Source organism: Canis aureus, chromosome 27 (genome assembly GCF_053574225.1).
Source record: "Canis aureus isolate CA01 chromosome 27, VMU_Caureus_v.1.0, whole genome shotgun sequence".
NCBI classification, from domain to species: Eukaryota; Metazoa; Chordata; class Mammalia; order Carnivora; family Canidae; genus Canis; species Canis aureus.
The window spans coordinates 36,282,921-36,290,317 of NC_135637.1; the positions used below are offsets into that span (position 1 = coordinate 36,282,921).

The following is a 7,397-nucleotide window of genomic DNA, read 5'->3' on the forward strand; positions in this document are numbered from 1 at the left end:
AGGAAGAGAAAACGAGTGGGAAATATCAGGGAAGGTGACAACACATGAGAAACTCTTAACTCTGGGAAATGAACAAGGGGTAGTGGAAGGGGAGGTGGGTGGGGGAACAGGGTGACTGGGTGATGAGCGCCGAGGGGGGCACTTGCTAGGAGGAGCACTGGGTGTTATGCTACATGCTGGCATATCAAACTACAATAAAAAAATATACAAAAAACCCCCCAAAAATAGGATTCCTTGCTAGCCTAAGGTTCATCTGGAGAGTGCACATAAGGACTGGCAATCCAGCACTCTGAACCTGCCTTTGCTTACCTCTGGTGGCCTTGGGGTCCCCAAGACAGGTTAAAGGATGGAGACCTGTGCAGCCCCGGGGACTCCGCCATTTAGCCCCGCCTTCAGCCCAGGCCTGATCCAGGAGACCTGGGATTGAGTCCCAGGTCGGGCTCCCTGTAAGGAGCCTGCTTCTCCCTCTGCCTGTGTCTCTGCCGCTTTCTCTCTCTCTGTATGTGTGTCTTATGAATAAATAAATTAAGTCTTTAAAAAAAAACAAAAACAAAGGAGACTGGCCCTGGGGGTGACACCCTGGGAAGCCTCATCCACAAGCAGCACAGGCCTCCCGCTGAGAGACCATAGGTGTTCCACTTACTTCCTCAGCCTTCTAAAAGGAATATCACCGTTTAAATTATTAAGCTTCAGGGATCCCTGGGTGGTGCAGCGGTTTAGCACCTGCCTTTGGCCCAGAGCGCGATCCTGGAGACCCGGGATCGAATCCCACGCCGGGCTCCCGGTGCATGGAGCCTGCTTCTCCCTCTGCCTATGTCTCTGCCTCTCTCTCTCTCTCTCTCTCTCTGTGACTATCATAAATAAATAAAAATAAAAAAAAATATTAAGCTTCGCTAAGCTCTGGATTAGGACTCGGTTTTTCACAAGATCCAGAGGAAGCAGGATCATTTAGGTGGCAGACGGGTGAGAGTGGCTACTCCCGCTGGCCTCACCCCTCCTTATCCCAAGATGTCAGGCCACTCTATCACCTTGGATAGGCAGCAAAGGGGCACCTTGGTTTAGGTGAGAACTGACTTGTAGGGATGCCATCAGTGGTCACCTCTCTAGAACAGGTACAGGGCAGGAGATTCCTACGAGAATTTCGAGGTGGGAACCAATCAGCCTTTGCAGAGATGCTTGTGCACTGCATTCTGAAAAGTTGGGGAAATTGACCCACTGACACTGAAAAGGAAGTGTATGATGTTTTTCTGTTCCCAGGCTTGGCTTCAGGATCATCTGGAGGATGGAGAGACCTGGTCCCCCCTGAGGGAAGTATTGAAACAAAGCTATCTTGCAATTAGATTCATACTGTAAAAGGGGAGTTAAATGGTCCAAAGTCCCTCCTGTGCCTTACAAGAGCAGGCCGACTTCTGTAAATCTTGCAAAGAAAACACCTCCCTAGCCAAAGCAAAAGATCACAAGGGGCAAATGCTGATAACCTGCCCCCTGAGGCTCCCTCCCATCAAGAGGTACCTGTCAAACCTTCCTGCCGGCCTTACCCAGGCTTGCCTCAAGCTGAGAAACCTCCCAATGAGAGGAAGGTGCACTAGCTATACCCATGAACTGACACGCGTAGTAGAATTGGCCCAAGTAAGGTACACGTGCCATTCTCTCTCCAAGACTTTATAAACAGATCAAGAGTGATTTGGGCAAATTTGTAGATAATCCTGACCACTATACTGAAGTCTGTCAAAATACAAGCCAAATGCTTGAATTTGATTGCAGAGATATAATGCTGATTCCTTTTTTTTTCTTAAGATTTTTAAATTTTTTTGTTTATGAGACACACACACACACACACACACACACACACACACACACAGAGGGGGAGACCTAGGCAGAGGGAGAAGCAGGCTCCATTCAGGAAGCTGGATTCGGGACTCTATTCTGGAACCCTGGGATCACACCCTGAGCCAAAGGCAGGCAGATGCTCAACAGCTTAGCCACCCAGGCATCCGGGCCTTTTACAAACTTAAACAAGCTTCATTAAAAGCTCCAGCTCTAATTTCCTGTAGGAAAAGAGTTTAACTTGTATGTTACAGAAAGAAAGGGAATAGCATTTGGAGTTGTGACCCAGACGAGGGGATCAACTCAGCAACCGACAGGATACCTAAGCAAAGAATCAGACATGGTGCCAAAAGGAGGGCCGGCTTGTTTACGGGTGGCAGCACCATTGAGCTTCTAATACCTGGAGCTACTAAGATAACCTTGGGGGCAGAAAGAACTGGTTACCCCCCTCCTAATGTAACAAGACTATGGGAATCAAAAGGAGGCTTCTGGCTGATAGTCGTCGCCTCTTGAAATATCAAGCCTTACTCCTAGAGAAACCCCATATTTGCATTACAACTTGTACATCTTAAAATCCTGCAACTTTCTTGCCAGAGGAGGCTGCTAAACTGGAACACGACTGTGAACAAATGATAATGCAAGATGATGCTGCCAGGCAGGATCTGCAGGAGACTCCACTAGACAATCCTGAGTGGAATCTGTATACTGATGGCAGATGCTTTGTAGAGCAGGGAATAAGTGAGGCCGGATGGGCTATAGTTAGACCCTCTCAAGTACTGAAAGCAAGCCTCTTTCTGTGGAGGCCGAGAGAGAGAAGATCTCTGGCTACCATCTTAAACCCCTAGACCAGCCCATAAAAACCCAGCTGTAACCCACCTCAGGGTCCAAACCCCTGCTCTGTCGTGTCGGGTATATACTTGGACCCAAGCTCGAGATTGTAAATAAATCCTCATGCGTTTGCATCGCTGTCGGCTCCTTGGTGGTTTTTCAGATATGCAATCTTGGGCACAACATTTGGGGGCTCGTCCGGGATCCAAGAGACCCCTAGGACCCCATCTGGAGGGTGCCAGGCATGGAGAGTATACTCAACTTTTTCCACCTTTTGCGCGCATATTTCCCGAGAGCTCTAAACTGTATTTTTACCTGTAGGAATTCCAATCTGTATTAGGTCGACACTGGCTTAGGCAGTTGTGCTGGCAGACCGTCGACCAAGGGTCTTGGGAGACATCCCTTACGCCTGCCGACTTCCGTCCTCCCGGCAAGCCTACAAATCTGGCCAAGGTGTATGATGTAAGTAAGACAAGGTAAGGATGAGAGTCCAGCAGCCTTCTTAGAAAGGATCATAGAGGCTTTTAGGCAGTACACCCCTATGAACCCAGGAGCCCCAGAAACGAAGGCCGCAATGATCATGGCCTTTGTTAACCGGGCCGCTCCGGACATTAAAAAGAAATTGCAAAGAGTAGAGAGACCGGGGGAGAAGAGCTTGCAGGACTTAGTAATAGTAGCAGAAAAAGTCTATAATAATAAAGTCTGGAAGAGCATCAAACTAAGTGACCGGCAGACCCGAAACCTAGCCAAGATCCTCCTGGCCACAACCATGGACGACCCACGGGAAAGTCGGAGACACCTCAAGAAACTGGCTTCAGGGACAGGTAAGGACGATGGCCCTGGTTCCCATCCGGAGTGCCCTAAACTGAACAAAAGCCAATGTGCTTATTACAAGGAGGAGGGCCACTGGGTGAAAGACTGCCCTAACAAAAGACCCAAGGCCCCTACCAAAAACTTGGAGATAGAGGACATGGACGACTAGAGGAGTCGGGGTTTGGCGCCCCTCCCTGAGCCCAGGGTAGTTCTCAGAGTGGAGGGGCAACCCGCTGAATCCCTAGTGGACACTGGGGCACGACATTCGGTTTTATTACAACCCCAAGGTAAATTGGCTAGCAAAACTTCATGGGTGCAAGGGGCCACGGGCACCAAACAGTACTCATGGACTACCCGGACAACTGTGGATCTAGGCATGGGCCGGGTGTCCTACTCCTTCATGGTCATCCCTGAGTGTCCCTACCCATCGTGAGGTTGGGACTTGCTCACCAAGATGGGGGCACAAATTTGCTTCCACCCCGAAGGGGCAAAAATCCTAAACAAGGAGGGGCACCCGATTCAGGTGCTTGTCCTGAGTTTAGAAAACGAATATCGTCTTCACCAAATGCCCTCGGCCCCAGTGACTGACATTGACCGTTGGATGCAGGAATTTCTCCAAGCATGGGCAGAAATTGGGAGAACTGGGCTTGCCTGGCACCGACTGGCCATTTACATAGAACTAAAGCCAGGGGCAGATCTGTCAGGGTCCGCCAATACCCCATGCCTCCCATAGCCCATACGGGAACCACACCCCACATATGGTAACCAATGGACTTGGGCATATTGAGACCTTGCCAGTCGGCATGGAACACTCACTCTCTTCTGCCGGTGCGGAAACCGCACTCTAATGATTACAGGCCAGTCCAGGACTTAAGGGAAGTCAGCTGGCGAGTGGAGGATATGCACCCTACGGTCCCAAACCCATACACCTTCCTCTCCACCCTGCCTCCACACAAACTTTGCTTTACTGTATTAGATGTAAAAGACGCCTCTTTCAGCCTGCCTTTAGCAACCAAGAGCCAAGACCTTTTCGCCTTTGAATGGACAGACCCCGAGAAAGGCATCAATGGCCAGCTCACCTGGACTCGACTGCCACAAGGATTCAAAAATTCACTGACCATCTTCCATGAGGCCTTACACGAAGACTTGGGTGAGTTCCAGTCCGAGCACCCTCATTTGACCTTATTGCAATATGTACATGATACCCTGTTGGCAGCGGAAGACCAGGACACATGCCTGCGAGGCACCAGGGACTTGCTCCAGACAATAGCGGCTCTAGGATAACCGGCCTCAGCTCAAAAACCCCAGATCTGAAGAGCAGAGGTGAGCAACCTAGGGTACACATTAAAGGATGGACAAAGATGGTTGACAGACGCACGGAAGGAAACCGTCCTAAGGATCCCACAGCCACAAACCGTATGCCAGGTACATGAATTCTTGGGATCAGCAGGGTTCTGTCGATTATCCATTCCGGGTTTTGCCAAGATGGCTAGACCCTCCTCTATGAGGCCACCAGGAACCAGCAGAATTTTGAATGCATAGAGGCCATGAACAAAGCCTTTGATGATCTTAAACAGGCCTTGCTGTCTGCCCCAGCTCTTGGGTTGCCCGACCTAACCAAGCCCTTCTACCTGTATGTGGACGAGAAAGACGGGGTGGCAAAAGGGGTCCTCGTCCAGTACCTAGGTCTCTGGAAGAGACCGATAGCCTATCTCTCGAAAAAGTTGGCCATGGTAGCCACTAGATGGCCCCCATGCTTCAAAATTATTGCCGGTGGCCACTATGGTCAAGGACGCAGACAAACCGGCCATGAGGCAAGAACTGCATGTTACCACCCCATATGCTATTGAAGGGGTACTTAAACAGCCCCAGACTTCTAGATCAGCAATGCCCGTCTGACCCATTATCAGAGCCTACTGCTAAACCCCACCAGAATTTGATTTAAGGCACCAACAACCCTGAATCCGGCAAAGCTACTCCCTAACCCAGAATGGGACCCCCCTCTACATGTGTCAAGAAATTGTGGCACAGGTGCATGGAATCAGAGCTGATCTCCAGGACCAGCCACTGCCTAATGCGAACACCACCTGGTACACGGACGGCAGCAGTTTTGTCCTAGAAGGAATCAGATTCGCGGGGGCAGCCGTAACCATGGAAACGGAGAGCATCTGGGCAGCACCATTGGCAGCCGGAATATCGGCTCAACGGGAAGAAGTGATCGCACTGGCCGAGGCGCTAACCGTGGAGAAAGGTAAACGAATAAACATTTATACTGACAGCAGGTATGCCTTTGCCACCGCGATATCCACGGAGCCCTTCACAGGGAGAGAGGGCTTCTGACAGCAGAGGGAAAAACTATTAAACATAAAACAGGGATCCCTGGGTGCTCAGCGGTTTAGCGCCTGCCTTTGGCCCAGGGCACGATACTGGAGTCCTGGATCGAGTCCCACGTTGGGCTCCCCGCATGGAGCCTGCTTCTCCCTCCTGCTGTGTCTCTGCATCTCTCTCTCTCTCTCTCTATGTGTCTATCACGAATAAATAAATAAATAAATCTTTAAAAAAATAAAAATAAAACAGAGATCCTTGAACTCCTAAGGGCCCCCTGGCTGCCCAAGGACCTAGCTATCACTCATTGTCCGGAACGCCACAGAGCAGTACTACCAGTAGCCAGGGGAAGCCGAGTAGCCGACTCCAAAGCTAAGGACGTGGCCCTTATGATGACCCAGGTTTTAACAACCACACTACCTGATGCGGGGGCTGCAACCCTGCCTGATACTCCCAACTATACTGACACTGACTTGCACTGGATCAAACGCTTGCCTACGACCCAATGCTTGCGTGGCTGGTGGAGGGCCGCAGACTCCAGCCTCATCCAGCCAGAGGAACTAGGACGGCGAGGCCTATCCAAAATGCATCAGAGTACTCATATGGGAACAAAGAAAATGGAAGACCTCAAACGGCACGAAAAGATCACTATTAAAGGCTCTAGAGCAAAGATCAAGCAGATATTGGCGAGCGGCCACGCATACCAGTTAATGCCACTGCCCGTGGATCTCACCCAGGTACACGACTCTGAGGGGTCCGCCCAGGAGCCTACTGGGAAGTGGACTTCACTGACGAAAAACCTGGAAAATACGGGGACAAGTATTTACTAGTGTTTGTGGATACTTTTTCAGGGCAGACAGAGGCATTTCCCAACAAACATGAAACAGCACAGACCTTGACCAAGAAACTGCTAAAGACATCTTACCGAGGTATGGTTTTCCTGTTAGAATTGGATCAGACAATGGCCCAGGATTCGTCTCTAAGGTAACACAGGGAGTGGCACAAATACTTGGGGCAGATTGGAAATTACATTGTGCATATAGGCCCCAAAGCTCAGGACAGGTAGAGAGGAGGAACAGAACATTCAAGGAGACCTTAACTAAATTAGCTCTGGAGACTGGCGGGAACTGGGTGACTCTCCTCCCCTTTGCCCTATATAGGGTGAGGAACTCCCCATATAAGGGGGGACGGACTCCCTACGAGATCATGTTCGGTCTTCCTCCACCTGTTATCCCCAATTTAAAACCTGAGGTGCTTGCTGAATTGGATGATCACCCACTTCTTTTCACTCTCCAAATGTTACAATGAACCCATGAGCAGGTGTGGCCTAAGCTGAGGGCCCTCTAGGAGACTGGGCCACCCCCGGACCCCCATCAATATCAGCCAGGTGATTGGGTGTACGTGTGGAGATACCAACACCAGACACTTCAACCTCCCTGGAAGGGACCCTTACATCGTGATCGTGACCACTTCACCACTCTCAAGGTTGACAGGATTACGCCCTGGTTCCACTACACCCACGACCAGCCAGCTGACCCACACGCCTTTCTCAAGGACTTTGTTCCAGAATGGAAAAGCCAACCAGAAAAGGTCAATCCCCGAAA

General features: G+C 50.4%; 1 pseudogene; it reads left to right on the top strand.

The window, feature by feature from the left end:
* The first annotated feature begins 1,082 nt into the window (after positions 1-1,082).
* On the top strand, positions 1,083-5,867 carry LOC144299447 (uncharacterized; annotated as a pseudogene).
* The last annotated feature ends 1,530 nt before the right edge of the window (positions 5,868-7,397 follow it).